Below are 19,918 nucleotides of genomic sequence, written 5' to 3'. Positions count from 1 at the left end.
CCAATCATTTCAATACACTGACCACAGTTCACTGGATATGGAACATGATATAGACCCGGATAACAACTTCTTTAACTCAATCAACAATAACTGCAGTTATTATACTGATGAAGAATTTAATAGAATCAATAAAGATAGCAAACTGTCTATTATACATATTAACAGTAGGAGTCTGTATGCCAACTTTACAAACATTAAGGATTATCTTCATCAGTTTACTCGCCCATTCAACATTATTGCAATAACGGAAACATGGATCAACACAGTAAAAGGGGCGGACTTTGAGCTGGAGGGATGTGACTTTATACACATAGATTGACAAAACAAAGGTGGAGGAGGAGTTGCGATCTATGTGGAAAAGACATTAAACGTCAGGGTGATAAAGGATATGTCAATGGTAGTTAACAACATATTGGAATGCATAACAATTGAAATACTCAAGGAAAAAAAGAAAAATGTGATCATTAGCTGTATATATCGGACACCAGGTTCTAGCATTGAACTGTTCACAGAATGGATGGAGGAGGTGTTTTCAAAAATCTGTTGCAAAACAATTTTCATCTGTGGGGACTTCAACATTGATTTACTCAATCCAAACAAGCACAAACTGACCGAACACTTTGTTAACACAATATATAGCATGAACTTGTATCCAAAAATCACTAGACCAACCAGAATAACTTCTCACTGTGCCACTCTTATTGATAATATATTCACAAATGACATTTTAAACAACACCATAAGTGGGTTATTAGTCAGCGACATCAGTGACCATTTGCCAGTTTTTATGGTTTTTGATGACAACTATAAAATTATCCAACCGGCCAAAAAACAGGAATACAGAAGAATTAAAACAGAAGAAACAATAAACGCATTTAAAAATGGTTGAATGTCACAAAACTGGGATATTATATACAATGAAAATAATATTAACTGTGCATATGAGGAATTCTTAAAAATTTTCAAAAGGTTTTATGACAAATACTGTCCTGTAAAAGTAAATAATAGGAAACTAAAGTATGTAGATCATCCCTGGATCACAAAGGGCTTACAAAATGCCTGTAAAAAGAAAAATACACTTTACAGAGAATTTATAAGACAGAGAACTAAAGAGTCAGAAAATAAATATAAACAATATAAGAATAAACTAACTAATATTAAAAGAGCTGCTAGAAAAGAATACTATAGTAAAATATTAAATGATAATAAAAATAACACCAAAGAAATATGGAATATAATGAATACTGTAATAAAAAATGGCTCTAAAAAAATTAATTATCCTAAATATTTTATTATCAGGAATACTGAGAAGTATGATATGCAAGAAGTGGCTGATAACTTCAATACATTCTTTGTAAATACGGGACCTGATCTGGCCAAACAAATACCAGATTCAGTAACAACTGAGGAGCAGTGTAATAGTTTAATAGATAGGAATCTGAGCTCAATGTTCCTCAAAGCAGCGGATGAGAAGGAAATTATAAAGATAGTCTCCCAATGCACAAACAAGACATCCAAAGACTGTGATGACATTGATATGATTACCGTAAAACGAGTGATTGAGGGGATCTCTAAACCATTAACATACATCTGTAACCTATCATTTCAGATCGGTATATTTCCAGATAAAATGAAAATAGCAAAAATCATACCTTTGTATAAAACCGGGACCAAACACCACTTCACAAACTACAGACCTGTATCATTACTATCACAATTTTCTAAAATACTGGAAAAACTTTTCAATAAACGACTGGACAAATTTATAGATAAATATAAAATACTCACTGAAAGTCAATATGGATTTAGATCCAACAGAGCAACATCACTGGCACTAATTGACTCAGTGGAGGAAATTACTAACGCAATAGACCTAAAACAATATACAGTTGGGATATTCATTGATCTAAGAAAGGCATTTGACACAATAAATCATGAAATATTATTCAATAAATTACATCGGTATGGCATCAGGGGGAAACCGTTAGAATGGATCAAGAGCTATTTCACAAAAAGGAAGCAGTTTGTGAAGTTGGGTGACACTTGTTCAACGTGGTTGGACATTAGTTGTGGCGTCTCTCAGGGGTCAGTGTTGGGCCCTAAACTTTTTATATTATATATAAATGATATATGCAAGGTATCACATATTTTGAAGATGGTTTTGTTTGCAGATGACACAAATATTTTTTGTTCTGGTAGTGATTTACACACCTTAACAACACTAATAAATAATGAATTAAGCAAATTAAAGGTATGGTTGGACAGCAATAAATTATCCTTAAACCTAAGCAAAACAAGAGTAATACTTTTTGGTAATCACAGAACTAATTTGAAACTAGAGATAAAGCTGGATGTTAATGATGTGACAGCCAAAAAGCTCACCTAAATTCGTACAAAATGACAAAATTGAAAGAATGACGAATGGATGAGGTGCGACAGTGTAGGAATGGAGCAGAATGTTTACAGGAAGGTCACTTGGAGATAAAACCAGCTGGTGCCAGAAGGAGACAGCCAAGGACTCGGCCAAAGATGATCACCAAGGCCGAAAGACAGGATGGAAGACGGCAGCCCCCACACACACACCGAATCGTCCGTAACCAGCACCCACTCCCATTGAATCAAACTCTACTGCGAACTCGCCCCACCCCAACGACTCATCACCCATCAAACTCGCCCCACACCAACTGAATATAAGCTGACCAAAGAACCTTGAACCTTTTCTGAATGGAGACTTTCTGCTCTTGAAAGGCCCAGCGCTGTATTGTACTTTCCTGAAAACAGAGCTTTCTTAACAAGAATTATGATTGAACTCAACCAACCTGTGTAAGTCTAATTTCTGCTTCAGTGTGTTTGCATTTTCCTAAATCTGAAGAAATTAAACGAGCATGCAGTGAGTAAATTGGATAACAAGTGATTGGCAATGGCTTTTGCCGTGAGGCGCAGATAGCGCTCCCTAAATTGTGGACCAAATCCAACAGAATGTTCATTAAATTTCAACATTTTCCTAATGTTCTTGTGCTTCTTTACACCGAAAAAAGGAAAGGCATAATATTTTGGTTATTTATTGCAGACTATGGTTATTTCAACGGTCCGGCCCACTTGACATCTACCGAGGCCACGTGTGGCCCACAATGTGAAATGTGTTTGACACCCCTGATCTAACACAACACAAAATACTATTGCGTAGATACGAGATAACCTATATTCAATTACTTTAACGAACAGCTCGCTCGCCGCTGCCAAAAAGAAAAACACCTTTGTTCGCCAAACATCGTTGAACAAGTGTTGTTATTGCAGTGCGGAAATGTCTGCAAGGACCACAGCAAAGTACGTGGAGGAAAAGGACCGTAGTCGTCGACGACAGGAACATCTTTGGCTGCAGCCTTATGCTGTGTTGCGCAGAGCAGGTTAGTACACGTCTAGTTTCTATTATGAATCCTCTTCCGGTGTTTTTTTTTCGTAGAATTCTATTCAAATCACGTGTGATGGGCAGATTGAAAAAGTCCTTGTATAGTTTTGACCAGTTTCTCTTCAACTGTAACTTTCTTATGTGTTTGTCTTGTTTTGCAGACATCGGTGAAGCTATTCATCCTAAGCAGCTGGAGCCAGAGCGCACTCGCATTAAAGAGGAAGATGTGGGCAAAGAGGTCCATCACTTCAATGAACAAATGGAGCCGAAGTTTCTTTGCACCATAAAAGAGGAGGAAGAGCCGGAGCAGCCTTGTAATAAAGAGGAGGGAGAAGACTCCTGCGACATTAAAAAGGAAGAAGAGGAGGATGCTTGCAAGATACCATTGACTGGCGTTCCTGTGAAGAGTTTAGATAAGGGTCAACATGAGGTGAGCAAAGGGGCGGTGTTGGGGTAGTGCTCACTCTAACTTATTTTGCAAGAACCACACTGGAGACAAGTTAGTCGTTTCAGACACCTGCAGGCGGAGAGTTCACTCGTCGCTGTGCTTACAGCGATGGTCGAATGAAGTCTGACTCAGGCCTCATCAGGTGCATATTTATTGAGAGAAACAGAGTGGGGTTGAAAGTGGGGGTGTGGGAACACAGGATGGGGTGAAGCCGCTTCCCTGCTGATCAAAGCATAGCAGGGGGCCTTTTGCGACTTTGTGTAAACCAAGCAACTTTGATTGCTTCCTCTGCAGCTAGTCAATCAGGTGAAAAGATCTTAGGACTTTGGTCTACTACTTTTGTTAAGACAGGACAAGCTAGGTAAATTATTACAGGTTACATTCCAACATAATCATACGATGAAGATATTCTGCAAACCCTAACAGGCGGAGCCTCCAAGCTGCAGCTCAAGTCAACAAATGACTAGAGAAGGTGATGGAGACCACTGTGGAGGATCACAAGCAGCTCCACCATCAGATAGTGATGACGTGTCGTCACATGTTCCTGCTGCTGCTGCTACTGCTGCTTCTGATGATGAGTCTCAAAACAAACACAGGCAATGTTCTCAGTGTGGGAAATGTTGTGCTAATAACAGTGTTTTGAAACAACACATGAAAATGCACACAAAAAAGAAAACCTTTTCCTGCTCAACTTGTGGCCAAAAATTCAGTCGAAGGGGAAATTTAACTGTGCACACAAGAATCCACACTGGTGAGAAACCTTTTTCATGCTCACTTTGTGGCCAAAAATTCAGTCAGGAGGGCAATTTAAAAATGCACACAAGAACCCACACTGGTGAGAAACCTTTTTCATGCTCACTTTGTGGCCAAACATTCAGTCAGGGGGCACATTTAAAAACGCACACAAGAACCCACACTGGTGAGAAACCTTTTTCATGCTCACTTTGTGGCCAAAAATTCAGTCAGGAGGCACATTTAAAAATGCACACAAGAACCCACACTGGTGAGAAACCTTTTTCATGCTCACTTTGTGGCCAACAATTCTCTCAGCAGGGAACCTTAAAGAGTCATACCAGAACCCACACTGGTGAGAAACCTTTTTCATGCTCACTTTGTGGCCAAAAATTCAGTCAGAGGGGCAATTTAAAAAGGCACACAAGAACCCACACTGGTGAGAAACCTTTTTCATGCTCAGTTTGTGGCCAAAAATTCTCTCGCATGGCAAACGTAATCAGGCACACAGTAGCCCACACCTAACCCTGTTGCCTGCTCAGTCACTTGGCAAAGAGTCTGTCAGGCAACAAAGACAGGGAACCAAGTGCAGCACGATCCTTTAATGGTGAGAGGGAAAACGGGGACGTAGAACGAGCAAGTAGTCAGGGCAGGCGGCGATCTGGAGCGTGGTCGAAGGTCAAGCAAGTAGTCAGGACAGGCGGCGATCTGGAGCGTGGTCGAAGTTCAAGGAAGCAGTTGGCTACAAAGTTTGGTCCGGGGACAAAAAGGCAGCAGTATCACGTGCAGGGTAATCAGACGAACTGACAACTACTGGCAGAACACAGAGAGGTTAAATGGGGAGCCTAACGAGCTGTAGCAGGTGCTAGCAATTACATGGGTCGGGCTCGGCTGGAAGTCAGGTGACGTGGGAACCTGACAGAACCCCCCCCAAGGGACGGCCCCCCGTCCCAAAAACAGAACCCCAAGACGGAGCAGGAGACCGGGCGGGAGGGGGGGAACCCAAGACGTGCGGCAGTCAATAGTCCGAATCAGAACATGTCGCCCAAGCCCCGTCATCAGGCGGCACTACCGCCCAGTCCACCTTCCCAGCAGCGGCATCGGGAGACGCCGACCAGGGGGCCGGCGCGGGAACCGGACGGGTCCCTACCGGACGACTCCGAGCAGGAAGCCGGTCAGACCCTAACACCCCGCCCACCGGAGCAGAACCCGGCTGCGGACGTCGCAACGGCAGCGGAGTAAGGGCCCGGGCCATCCGCTGCGGCCGACGGCGAGACCGGACCCGCGGCCGCTGCCCACGGATTGGAGAAGCGGAGGGCCGAGAGGCAAGGGCGCGGGCTGGAGTCGAGTAGTGGTTCTGGGACAGGGACTCGCGACAGGTAGTGGGGGGCAAGAAAACCGACCCCACACGGATCCCTGCTTGGCGGGTGTCCTTAGGTCTCGTCGGACAAGAGACCACCCAGTGACCCTCACCCCCGCAGTACAGGCAAAGCCCCTCTCTGATGCGCTGACTGCGTTTCCTCACAGAGAGAGAGGTGCGTCCGATCTCCATCGGTTCTGACCAGCTGGGCTGGGTGTGAGGAGCAGTAAAGGCGCGCTGACTTACGTGGACAGGGTCCCTGGCGGACGACAGGTCAGGTGAAAAAAACGGTGCTCTCCCTGACACCCGAGGTGTCGGGCTGATGTCACGGCGACGGGGGGGCGGAGACACTCTCCTCTCCTCGCGTCGCCTCGACTGGATCCGCCGGTCCACCCGTACTGCCAGGTCCATGGCCACTTCAAGGGTCTGTGGGCGCTCGCAGGACACCAACTCGTCCTTGATATATTCCGCGAGTCCGTGGATGAAGGCACCGACGAGAGCCGGGGTGTTCCAGTCGCTACGACGCGCCACCGTCTGGAACCGGATGGCGTACTGGGCGACGGACCTGCTGCCTTGGCGCAGCGTGAGGAGCTCTGTGGAGGCGTCCTCCGAGGCGGAGCCCAAGTCAAACACGCGCAGGATCTCAGCGGCGAAGGCGTCAAACGACGAACAGGCGGGTCCCTGCCGCTCGTATTCTGCCGTTCCCCACAGCCATGCCTCGCCCGTCAGGTGAGTGAGCACGAAACCCACCTTGGCTGGTTCCGTGGCAAATGTGACGGGCTGGAGGTCGAACAAGACGCGGCAGTTCGTCAGAAAGGCCCGGACGTACTTGGGGTCACCGTCGAACCTCGCGAGGTTGCTGAGTCTGGGCTCAGGGACGTCCACGTACTGCCCGGGTGCCGAGGCAGGACGGGGCGTGGTCATAACGGTGGGCTGATCGGCGGGGCTGAGCGGCACGGATGTGGACAGAGTTGGCGCAAACCGATCTGCAGCAGCCAGAGGAGCCAAGTCTCTGTGGTCCCTGAGAGCCTCTACCAGTTCCTGGTGGAGCTGATGGTGCCGCTGCTGGACGACCCTAGTTAACGCCGCCATCTCCTCTGTGGTCTTGCCGAGCTCCCACTCCGTGTGGGTCAAGCGGGCCATGTCTAGGGAATCGTGCGCTGGTTGCATTTCTGGTCAGTTCGTTCTGTCAGGCAACAAAGACAGGGAACCAAGTGCAGCACGATCCTTTAATGGTGAGAGGGAAAACGGGGACGTAGAACGAGCAAGTAGTCAGGGCAGGCGGCGATCTGGAGCGTGGTCGAAGGTCAAGCAAGTAGTCAGGACAGGCGGCGATCTGGAGCGTGGTCGAAGTTCAAGGAAGCAGTTGGCTACAAAGTTTGGTCCGGGGACAAAAAGGCAGCAGTATCACGTGCAGGGTAATCAGACGAACTGACAACTACTGGCAGAACACAGAGAGGTTAAATGGGGAGCCTAACGAGCTGTAGCAGGTGCTAGCAATTACATGGGTCGGGCTCGGCTGGAAGTCAGGTGACGTGGGAACCTGACAGAGTCACTGGCTCACCTGGAGGAGAGGAACACCCACGTGCGGTTGCTGTTCCTGGACTTCAGCTCAGCGTTTAACACATCATTCCACAACATCTGGTGGAAAAACTGGAACACCTGGGCTTCAGCACCCCCCTTCGAAACTGGCTGCTAGACTTCCTCACCAACAGACCTCAGTCAGTCCGGGTCGGACAGAACACCTCAGATGTCATCACCCTCAGCACAGGCTCCCCTCAGGGCTGCGTCCTGAGCCCCCTGCTGTTCACCCTGATGACACACGACTGCGCCCCCAGGTTCACCACCAATCACATCGTGAAGTTTGCAGACGACACAACGGTGGTGGGCCTCATCAGGGACAACAACGACCTGGACTACAGAGAGGAGGTGGAGCAGTTGGTGGGCTGGTGCAGAGAAAATAGCCTGATCCTGAATGTGGAGAAGACGAAGGAGATCATCGTCAACTTCAGGAAGAACCAGCCTCACCACGCTCCACTGATCATCAACAGCTCAGCTGTGGAGGTGGTCAGCAGCACTAAATTCCTGGGAGTCCACATCACAGACGACCTCACCTGGACTGTGAACACCACAACACTGGTCAAGAGGGCACAGAAGCGCTTTTACTTCCTGCGGAGGATGAGGAGAGCCCACCTGCCCCCACCCATCATGAGGACGTTCTACCGAAGCACCATAGAGAGCATTCTGACAAGCTGTCTCTCGGTGTGGTGTGGAGGTTGCAGCGCCTCCGATTGGAAGAACCCGAGGAGAGTGGTGAGGACAGCAGAGAGGATCATCGGGGCTCCTCTTCCCTCCATTCAGGACTTGTCATCCCAGCGCTGCGTGTCCCGAGCCCGTAATATTATCAGTGACCCATCACACCCCCACCATGGACTGTTCTCCCTGCTGCCCTCTGGGAAGAGGTTTCGCAGCATCCGCTGCAGGTCCACCAGGTTCTGCAATAGCTTTTTCCCTGCTGTCGTCAGACTGTTGAACATTCAAACGTAGCATTCCTCTGCACACTTGTAAATACTGCTTTTGTCTCCTGCACTGTTTACATACTTTATCACTGCTGCACTTTGTACTTTATACTTATCTTATTTCGTCTTTTTATATAGAATGTCACTTTTTAACCAGCCGCAATACCACTACATTGTTGAGCTCAGTGGCCTAGTGGTAGAGTGTCCACCCTGAGACTGGAAGGTTGTGGGTTCAAACCCCGGCCGGGTCATACCAAAGACTATAAAAATGGGACCCATTGCCTCCCTGCTTGGCACTCAGCATTAAGGGTTGGAATTGGGGGGTTCGATCACCAACTGATTCCCGAGCGCGGCACCGCTGCTGCTCACTGCTCCCCTCTCCCCCAGGGGATGGATTAAAATCACACGGGGATGGGTTAAATGCAGAGGACAAATTTCACCACACCCAGGTGTGTGTGTGACGATCATTGGGACTTTAATCTTTTAATCTTTTTAAAGCCGTATGCAACGAAATTCGTTTGTGTGTACACCTAGTGTTGACAAAATGACAATAAAGTTTGTCTAAGTCTAAGACTATTGAGGATTCTGAGTGTCTTGGGAGATGAGCAATGATCCATGACGTTCTCACCTTCTATTTGAGCAGACTCCGAGGTGCTGCGTCAATGATAATTCTATTCTAGTATGTACCTTTTTAATTGAGATGCTGAAACCCCTTTCTTTACTATAGTGAGAAATTCCATATTTTAGTTATAGTACTGAATTTGAAAATATAGTTAACCAGCCTCGGGATGACAATAGTATGTATTTGTCATTATACTTTGTTTATTTTGGTTTTAGTTTGGGTTTTTTAACTGCAATTAGTTTTAATTCATATTCAGGACAAGTTTTTCTTAGTGTCTGTTTAGGGGTTTGTTTTGTTCAGCCGTTCATAGGTTCATAAAATGAAAAAAAAGTGTTGGATATCCCACATTTTTCTTCACAGTTTTGTTTTTTACTTTGGCTTGCTAGTAACACTTAAATTGTACTTGAGATCATTAAGGACATTTCATAAAGAGTTGTTTACTTTCAGTACACAGTCTCAACCTCATAGACTGCTTCTTATTTATATTAATAGAGTCTTTTAAAATAGATCCTAATTAAGACTGTTGATCTGTCAAGTCAAGTTTATTTATATAGCCCTAAATCACAGGCAAGTCTCAAAGGGCTTCACATGTACAAAACAAATTGACAATTCTCGAACATCCCCTGATCTTAAATTCCCAGGAGGGCAGGAAAACAACAAACAACAAAACTACTTGGGGGAAACCTTGAGAAAAGACTACAGATGTGAGGATCCCTCTTCCAGAACGACCAGGCTGCAATGGGCCAATGGATCCAGAGAGGGCACATAGAAAATGTGTCATTTGTACTGTGACAATGACAAATAAAGATCTTCTATTCTATTGTGTTTTAGTCTCAGTTTCTATTCTTGCAATGTGACGTCCGGAGCTTTGAGCTGCTTGAGGAAACCGTGGTTGGGCAGGACGCAACGGCGTTGTTTCACAGGTCCTCTCAATGGAAACACAATGTGGAACTATTAACATCTATTTGAGTTTTTTTTTTTTTTTTTAAACGTGCACAAAATGTTTTTCTTACACGTGTGGTGAATTGTCTTCGCTGCTCCGCTGGTCTCCAAAAAACACTTGGTAGAAGGTGGCTGGCTCAGAGAAGGTAAACTTCAGTGACACGCGGCTGATTGGGAAACGATTTTATTCAACTGATGTCAGAATGAAGTTCCTCCAAATATTCGAGTGGCTCAAAGGCAAAGATGTTAGATGCTTGCTCCAGTCTGCCAGGCATCGCATCTTTTATACCTGGCGAGACTCATGATCTCATCGCTTTGAATAACAGCTGCGGTTTGTGTCTCACTATACCGTGTTTTTCCATGCAAAATGCGCCCCCGTGCATAATACTAAAAATGGCATGTCGATGCTGGAAAAAAGCCTGTACCCATGTATAATACGCACCCAAATTTTGACTCCTACTTAAGTCCGTAAACTAAAATGATTTCGGAAAAAGATCATCTTTGGGAACAACCGGATGTTATTCTGGCCGGTCAGTATCACTGCGCATGCGCTAGCAAAACTCGATAGCGGAGGAAAATGTTTCGGATTTGCGTAGGGTACATTGTGACAGCAAACGAGCAGGTGATCGAGCAAGCGTCTGATACGAGAGCATTGTGTTCGTATGGAGCGTGTTTGAAGTGAACAGCCGAGAGAAGAAAGGAACAAGGCAAAGTGTTGTGAATAAAATATTACCGACCTGTAATACGCATTTTGTTATTTGCTGATTGAAACTGCTAATTAAACTGTGAATTGAAACTAATAGGTAGAGAACTGAACTCTCGCTCTTTATATAGCTGACGTGTCTTGCGCATCCGTTTTGCGCATACTGTAACTGCATCTGAGGCCTGAGGCAGTATTTCAGCTCAAAGTATATTTTTGTTCATGCCTATTAACGGTGATCAATGAGGCGGAACATTTTTCTTTGAGCTGAAATACGGCCTCAGATGCAGTTACACATACTGTCATGGCGGCCTCCGCATGATATTCGGTCTGCGATGGAGATTAAAAAACAAACAATATTTGACAATAACACACCATCAAGGATGGATGGCACCATCGCGTCAAACGATGTGTCCTCAATTATGAACTGACTCTCTGCTGTGTTTCTTTGAGAAGCCTTTGATGTTAGCAGGGGGTTTCTACACTTGCACTGATGGTAACGAAAGATACTTTAAGCGATTCTTTTTTATCTGGCAAGCTTAATGAAAGATTAATGGGTTTGATATTTCCCCTTGTGGATTGAATTGTGTGTAAGGACGGACATCATATTACAACGGTATGAATTGTAAACCCAGTGTGGATTTCCAGGAGGTCCTGAGTGTGCTACAGAGTTTTATTCCTACCTAGTGGGGATGTAACCCGAATTTGCACATGACTTTAAAGGTTTTAGCATTTGAGTCCAAGTGTTGTTTGTTACTTTGGTTTATTTTTGGGGTTCCTCATCTTTAACTTTCACTGGAACAGGTGGCAGCTGAGTGTGAAATAAGAATCAGCACTACCACATCTGAGACCATAGTACTCAGTCGGTGAGGTTGAGTGCCCTTTATTGCTCGGGGATGAGATCCTGCCCAGGTGGAAGAGTTCAAGTATTTGGGACTTTGTTATGAATGACAGATGAAAGGAACATGTAGTATGCATGTAGTATTGTTGTTGTTTTTGCTTTGTACTTTTTAAAATGAACTATGGCATATTTTTCTTCAATTGTCATAGAAAGGGTATATAGTTTTGTTATTGGTTTTAACTTGAAACACATCCATCCATCCATCCATCCATCCATCCAATCCATCCCCTTATTACCTATCATTATTATTATAGATTCCTTCATCCAAAAATTTACACATTGACACCAATATGTTGATATGCTTCAACAGAAGATTTGAATTGAATTGAATTTATACCAGACGATCTCAGCTTTGTAATAGCCTGTGTATGTTTATGATTTAAAGGTGTTTCCAGGAGTGCATCTTTGCATATACTGCCAATGAATGAAATTGCTTGCATTGCTGCTGTACCTGCAAACGCACCAACTGCACAATTGTTAAATTTGACAATGCCCTTGCTTCTTTCGGAGGGCCATTATGACTGTCAACCCAAATAAATGTATGAGACCTCGTATTATATACAGTGCAAGCTACAACACAAACTGACAAATAACTCGTTTCAAATCAGACGAGTAAAACTGGTCAAATATTTGAAAAAAAGATATTGTGAAAAGTGAAGACAATTTGCAATTCTAGTAATGACACACGAATTTGATGCACAATTTGTCTTCGCGGGCCACATCAAATGATGTGGTGGACCGTATCTGGCCCCCGGGCCTTGAGTTTGACAACAATGTGTTAAACGGATTACTGCGCTGAAAACAAATAGTTCCGCAAACAATTCGGAAATAACATTTTGCCGGACTTCGTATCGTATTTGATTAAATTCTAAATAAAGGCATATTTGATTTGCAAACTAATTTTGTTGAAGTATGGTTAACGCGGCGACCTACAGTATGTTGCACGCGGAATGATTTTGCAAGGCTCATCTCGCAAATGCGCCACATCAATGATCGCCAACTTGTTAAATAGACCACAGAATGTTTAGTTCGTCGACAGACTTCGTTGTTTGTGCGTAAGTATGCGAAACAACATGTATATCATGTATCGGAACTTTGAACGTAAATGCTTTATTTCTGTTATTTGTTTGTTATGGCGAGGTATCGAAATAGAATTATTGGACTAATCGCCTTTTTGATTCATCATTTAACCTACATGAATATTGAAATGTATTGTGGCCCGATGATGCCGTCAAATGCGCATTGGATAGATATTGGGTTTTATAGCTTTACTTGTGGCTGTCGTGGTATTTATTTAAATTAGCTAAGGTTAGCACAGTTGTCAGGACTGTCACAATGAGCAGGTGCGAACTGGGGCCTACTAAACAGCAAACCACGATTGATAGTTAAATGTTTTCATTGATGCTCGTGTTCGAACGCTTGGCGAAGTGTGCCCGGTGGACTCTTGTGTAGAATGTTAATTTTTAAAATCTTTATTTGAGGAAACTTTGAGATTGAGGGGAAATGGCCAGTCAAGAGAAAATGCCCGTTCGCGGACGCTCGCGATCAAGAGGCAGAGCACGTGGTCAGGATCCTGGGCCGCCTGGGGTAAGTCAAGTTCAAATTTCTTAACTATGTGAGTGTAATTGGAGCTTTATACATGATCCATATATGCTATATGCTATACAAAAATGGTATTACTGAACAATATGTGAGTATTAGACAGGTTAGCCAGTTATTCCCATTTCAGGGCTGGGCAAATAATTTTTCATTGGGGCCATCATCATTAGATTTGACTGAAGTTCTGTGATCCACACTTCTGCCTCAGGTTCTCCATAGAGTTGAGCACAGTCTCACTACGCAGCACCTTGTGGCTCACGTCGGTGCACAGCATGACGGACGAAAAGAGAGGAAGAGTCGAAGACCTAATGGCAATCACTTATGCCAAACAGCGGGAATATATCAACGCAAATCCTCCCCCAAGTATTCCGAATGTGGGTAAAGAGTGGCCGTTCCTGTTTTCACCGAAGTTTTTATTGTCACACTTCACCACTCTCACCAATGTTGACATATGCACAACACTGAATGAAGACTTGGAGAAAAAAAGTAGAAGAGTTCTGGATTTCTTCAGAAGTCAGATTAGAAGGTGGGGGAAGGAAGTAAGAGCTGCCCTGAAGGAAGCTCCAAAGGAGGACCGAGAAGGAACTAATGGCCTATCAGCGATGCTTGTGATGTTGGCACACTTCAAAGAGCAAGAAGATTCACTTTTTCTCCTTGCTGATGTAAGCGCCTTCATTATGTATATATTTTATTTACAGTTTGAAACAGTTCATTTTCACATTTAGTGCTACCAGAATCATTTTCTCTGCTTAGAGTAAACATTTTAACCCCCCCCCCCCAAAAAAAACTTTGTTGCAGGTTGGTGAGCCTCCAATGGCATCTTGTACTTGGGTTCAAGTACTAAATGCAGGTTTGCGTCTGGCAATCCTGTCTTCCTAGGAGTTTGTAGTTTAAGTTTGTTAATCGTTTGATAAAGTGGGTTGGTGCGCCCAGTTGGAGCCGCAGCGATCGCTGAAACGGTTTCAGAAGGGCTCCCCATCTTGAAGGTGAGTGTTCATTTGGCCTGTCTGTGGTATATTACAATTTATTAGACTGGCATGATAAAATAAACTTCATCTCCTCTCTGACCAACCAAATACTCGGTTACAATAAACAGGAACTTAATCTGTCATTCGGAGAGATAACCGAAGATGCTGCACTGGCTGTGGCCCATGCTGTCAAGAACAAGAATCAGATGGAAAAACTGGATTTAAATGGTAAAAGAAAAAGTGTATGCCTCTGCTGTGACTACATATAACACGCTCAACCTCGTGTTTGGCAGGAAACTGTCTGGGAGAGGAAGGCTGCAAAGTTCTGAGAGATTTCATGGAAGACAGCAACATGGCTGAGCTTCTGACGTCGCTCAGGTAACGTTCAAGTTAATTTACATTTGTGTTTATAACACAATTTTGTTGATTATCAAAATTGTTGTTGTTTTTTTGTAGTGATGATGAGGGTGAACCAGGAGACGATGATGATGATGATGGCGATGACGAGGAGGTGGATGAAGAGGAGGAAGAGGATGAGGAAGATGAGGAGGAAGAAGAGGAGCAAGATTTAAACATTGGCAGCAAGGTAAGTCGGATCAGCAAGTTGAATATCAGCAAGTTGAATAATACAGATAGACTTACCGTATTTTCCGCCTTTTTCCTGCAGGCACAAATTCAAGTGCTGACTCAGGAAAACGTTGACCTGCTCGAAAAGCTAACGTCAGAGGAGAATAAGCGGAGAGAGCTGGCGGTGGGACAGGTACTGCTTAGTGCATCGTGATGTTTATGTGAATCATAAACCAAACCATTCATTTATTTCCCTGAATGGTTGGCATCATGATCTAAATTGGGCCCAATACCAATTCTCTGAATACACTGCCCTTTCAAATTTGTTTGAAGACAGTCTGCTTTTCCATTCCAATCAGTATTGATTCAGAACCCACTCAGCAGTCAACCATGTAATTAAGGGAACTTTATTAAGAGTGCTCAAGTTTATTTTTTTATTATTTACAATATGTGTGTTGCCGCTGCTTTACTCGGATCTTATTTTAACGTTCCAAAAGAGCCCTGAAAATTCTTGTTCTTTCCCTGTAGAAGGACACTGTGTATCTGGAGCAAGAGCTGGAAAGCCTCAAGGTGGTGCTGGATATCAAAAACAAACAAATTCACCAACAGGAGAAGAAGATGATTCAAATTGATGAACTGGTAAGTTCTAGAATAGAGACAAGGCATGTTATACAACCTGTTATACAAGAATTAAAATTGTCGTGCTGTCAAGCATTGCATTGTTCACATGTTTTGTCTGCCAGCTTGAGAAAAATGGGAAGTTAGACGAAAGCCTTAAGAAGGTCCAGCAGGAGAACGAGGACCTCAAAGCTCGCATTGAGAGATACTCTATGCTCTCAAAGTAAGTCGTGGTCAATCTTCTTCATCGCGCATAGGAGATCACATTTGCTGCCCTAGGAACTTGCTCATTTTAAAGCTGCACTCTACGGGATTTCGCGTTTCAAATTGCTACTGCCACCTGTGGCCAAAAAGATAAATTGAACCCTCCTTACTTCGCGTGTATGGTTAAACTTGTGTACTTACAGTAGCTTTACCCCAGAGTTTGGTTATCCATTTTGACGCATTTTATGAACATAACATATACAGTGTGCCTCCCGAATCTTGATGTCTTTCCGCAAAGTAATACGGCTTCACTTGAATTTCATCCGCTTGTTAATGCACATAATGCATGAGGAAGTTTCGAACATGCGCTCAGGTCATCTATAATCATTCATTTTCTGTTTTGATTGGTGGTGTGTTTTTGACGGTCTTGCAGGTTGTTTAAGCTGATGTATTTGTAACTTGCAGACAGTTGCTTGCAGAGCAGGCTGTGCTGCAAGAATCCCTTCAGAAGGAGTCCAAGGTGAACAAGCATTTGTCGATGGACATTGAAAAGCTGCTCTGGAAACTCCACAACGGGGAACCAAGCAGCTCACAAGGCATCCCCTAGCTCTGCAACTCCATCCCGGTTCATCAACCTCCCATCTATCCAAGACTTGTACATGATCTTTTCTGCAGTCCTGATTGTCCGTTGCAGTCTGTGCTTGTCTTGTTTGGAGGCTGATCCAAACCAGACAGTGATGGAGGTGCAGAGGACAGACTGGATGATGGCAGTGTAGAAAGTCTTCAGAAGCTCTCGCGGCAGGTTGAACTTCTTGAGCTGTCTCAGGAAGTACAGCCTCTGCTGGGCCTTCTTCCGGACAGAGTCTATGTGGCCGGTCCATTTCAGGTCCCGAGAGATTGTGGTTCCCAGGAACTTGAAGGTGTCTGTGGAGAGAATAGTATTACTGCGGATAGTGAGGGGTAAAGTGGTGAAGGGTCTCGCCTGAAATCCACTGTCAAATGCTTGAATGTGCAATTGGAAACGAACGGTGAATTTGTAAATCATTGTAATTTTTTAATATACCTTTTACACATCCCAACCTTCATGGGAATTGGGGCTTGTCTTTGTTATTTGAGGGGATGAAGTCTAAGGTGACTTTTTACCTGCCGATTGTAGTACATGTGGCACAGCTTGTAGGTGAGCCGCTGCATATGGTCAGGTTTCAGTCCACTTGTATCATACACAACATTGTAGTGGGTAGGAGAGACACTTCCAAAGGTGACAGCCTGGCTAATCATGTAGAAATCGTACCTGGCAAATAGGTCAAAAATCATTTTTGTCCTTCCAAAGGAAACACCATGACAATGATTATGGATAAGCAAAAAGGCTTCAAATGTACCACTCCGGAGTCGACGACTGTCCCTGGAGGTGGGTTTAAGACCTTTCCATTGCTGTGCTCAAAGAGGGTTAGGGTCAGGGTCAGGGTTAGGGTTAGGGTTAGGGATTGCGATGGGAGCCCCCCCTCCCAGAGGAGGGAAAGGGTTAGGGTTAGGGTTAGGTATTTTGAGTTTGTCTCGCTAAACCTTCCCCAAAGGGTCCGCCGACCCTGTCGGTTAGGGTTAGGGTTAGGTATTTTGAGTTTGTCTCGCTAAACCTTCCCCAAAGGGTCCGCCGACCATGTCGGTTAGATAGAAGGCAACGGAAGGCACGGGCCTACGCATGTCCCCGCAGTAAACCCGCCGTACCAGGTCACATAAAATCTGGATTGGGTACGAAGGACGGCGAAGTGAGAATGCACCTCTGCCAGAACCTCCCCCGAGTAGCTGAGGCGCTACCCAGGTCTTCGGCCAGCAAGATGGAAAAAAAAGGGTGAAAAGTGAGAGAAGAAAATCAGAGAAACCAACCTAAACTTCCAACCCTGGATTATATTATGCCTATTCACTTTGCATTATTCTTGACCTAATGTGTTGTTTTTATATTCAACCAACTATTTTCCTTAGAGATTAAGGTTAGGGTTAGGGTAAGGGTCAGGGTTAGGGTCAGGGCTAGGGGTCAAGGGTTAAGGTTAGGGTTAGGGTTTAGGGTTAGGGGCAGCCGAGGCGCCAACCAGGTCCCTAACCAGCAAGACGGAAAAACAGTGAAAAGCTACCGAAAAGTACAGACCTACAAGACTAACCTTGTCTTAAATACAAGACCACCCTTGTCTTAAATACAAGACCACCCTTGTCTTAAATTGTGTCCATTAACTCTTAGTTGTGTTTGAACTCATATATTTTTTTGTTAAAAAAAACAGTTTTGTTTAGAAAGGGTCCTTGTTGTAGGTAATTTGGATGTCAAAATTTTGTAGACACCTCATCAGTAGTGGACCTTGGGGTCTTAGAGTGTTTCGGCCATTATCACCAGACACCCTCGCCCAAGGGAGGCCCCGCCGGGGTCGATCAAGCCCCGGAGTGTGTCTACTTCGTCAATTGAAATTCCAGTTGCTTGTCCAGTTAACTGTCCAGCTTTAACGCAGACAGAGTAGATCAATTGGTCAGTCTTCTAGTCCTTTTGTTGTACTGATTTGTTCAACTATTAAATGTACATGAACCACCTTTGTATTCCATTTAATGTTGTTTTGCTTCATTTCAGTTTTATTGGGGGACCACCCTTATTATTATAAATGCAAATTGGAATCTATGTGGCCTACCTGTGCTAATGACCTTTAAGGTATTATTTCCACTCTTAATACATTTTATGTCATCAAAGAAGTTTCTCTCAAAGAATCGGAGTAACCTTACATATTACCTGGAAAGAAGGTCTTCCCCAGTGCCACTCTCCTGCGTCACAGCGCCACCGTTGAACGTCCCCCCCAAGAGCCTTGGCGAATCATCGTGGCGGCTCTCGTCATCCAATCACGCCCCCACATCCAACTGATAAGCACTAAACAATTCCGCTATAACCTATTGGCACCGTTTAATTGTGTTAGTCGTAAAACATTCAAATGTAAATTCAATTCGTATTTCTTTATTTCAAATCATACATTTAGAAATACATCAATTAACGTAAATCGCGATTCCCCTAAATCCAACCCCCCAGAAGTACTCGTAAACTCCTGTCAATTACTCCGGCGGCTCCTGTAATCCCCCTATCTTCCAAAACCATCTCCCCCAAACAACGATCAATATGGAATAAAATGTTCACAAACCCCCTGGTATTATTAAAGTGTTTTACCCGATCCCATTCATCCGTAAAATTAATTTATAACATTAATAAGATCGTATATTTGTAACGAAATAGCCGTAGGCGTATCGTAGCTAATGTTATGAGCATTAGCAATGCGGAAGTACCCATAAACCCCAGCAACCAAACAATGGCGCCTCCCCTAAACACTAATATTACCGAAGTCCTTCCCTAAATCAATAAGGATCAAATAAATTTGATTTAACCTCATGAACCCGTTCCTTTGTTGACACCCGGTCCCATTCCTCCGCAAATTCAATACATATCACCGAACTAGTCACCTATTTGGAGCGATATCGTCCTGCTCGTACCGCAGCTAGCGAGCATTAGCAACCAGGAAATACCCATAAGCCCTTGCCAAAAGTCATGGCGGCCCCCTATAAAGCATAATATTATTAAAATTACCCATCCCGGTAATAATAATAGAATACATTTAGATTGGTATTGTTCACCTGTACTACCCGGTCACTTTTGTCCGTAAAAAACACTCACTCACCTTAATCCAACTCTGTATTTGGAATCAATAGCCCCGTATATAAGGTAGCTAGTAAATATTAGCCAAACCGGAAGTAACCCCCACCTTCCGCATTACGTCAGAGCAACCCTCTGTCAACAATCATGCAAATCAAAGTATCCGTTCCAAAAATCGATTAGAATCAAATTTAAAGTTGAAAAACCTTTTAATCTTATTTAATAGTAATTTTCCAACGTATTCATTCCTACCTTCCAAGGATAATATTAACCCCATAATATTTCCGTCTAACTAAGCCCAACTTGTACCACAGCGATTAATGTGACAAGGGCGCCCTCAAGTGTCCTGTCCCGTCCTATGTTTTCTTTTATGTGTTAGGGTTAGGGTTAGGGTTAGGGTTAGGTTTTTAAGGTTATCTCGCTACACATTCCCCAAAGGGTCCGCCGACCCAGTTGGTTAGATAGAAGGCAGCGGAGGGCACAGGCCGACGCATGTCTCCGTCAGTAAACCTCACCGTACCAGAGTCGCATAAATTTTGGAGTGGGTACGAAGGTCGGCAAAGTGAGACTGCACCTCAACCAGAACCTCCCCCGAGTAGCTGAGGCGCTACCCAGGTCTTCGGCCAGCAAGATGGGAAAAAAATTGAGAGAAAAAA

General features: G+C 44.2%; 2 long non-coding RNA genes across 2 annotated transcripts; one reads left to right on the top strand and one right to left on the bottom strand.

The window, feature by feature from the left end:
* Positions 1–323: 323 nt before the first annotated feature.
* Positions 324–9,803, bottom strand: LOC119119328. Its single transcript, XR_005097240.1, has 3 exons — positions 9,791–9,803; positions 2,630–2,635; positions 324–1,697 (listed from the first exon to the last, which is right to left on the bottom strand). It is a non-coding gene; the product is annotated as an uncharacterized LOC119119328 (long non-coding RNA).
* A 4,347-nt stretch (positions 9,804–14,150) lies between these two features.
* Positions 14,151–14,706, top strand: LOC119119326. Its single transcript, XR_005097238.1, has 4 exons — positions 14,151–14,218; positions 14,329–14,428; positions 14,494–14,578; positions 14,657–14,706. It is a non-coding gene; the product is annotated as an uncharacterized LOC119119326 (long non-coding RNA).
* Positions 14,707–19,918: the final 5,212 nt, after the last annotated feature.

This window comes from Syngnathus acus, unplaced genomic scaffold (genome assembly GCF_901709675.1).
Source record: "Syngnathus acus unplaced genomic scaffold, fSynAcu1.2, whole genome shotgun sequence".
Taxonomy (NCBI): domain Eukaryota; kingdom Metazoa; phylum Chordata; class Actinopteri; order Syngnathiformes; family Syngnathidae; genus Syngnathus; species Syngnathus acus.
Note: the sequence above shows the minus strand (reverse complement) of the source record. Positions and strands in the feature narration are given on the sequence as shown.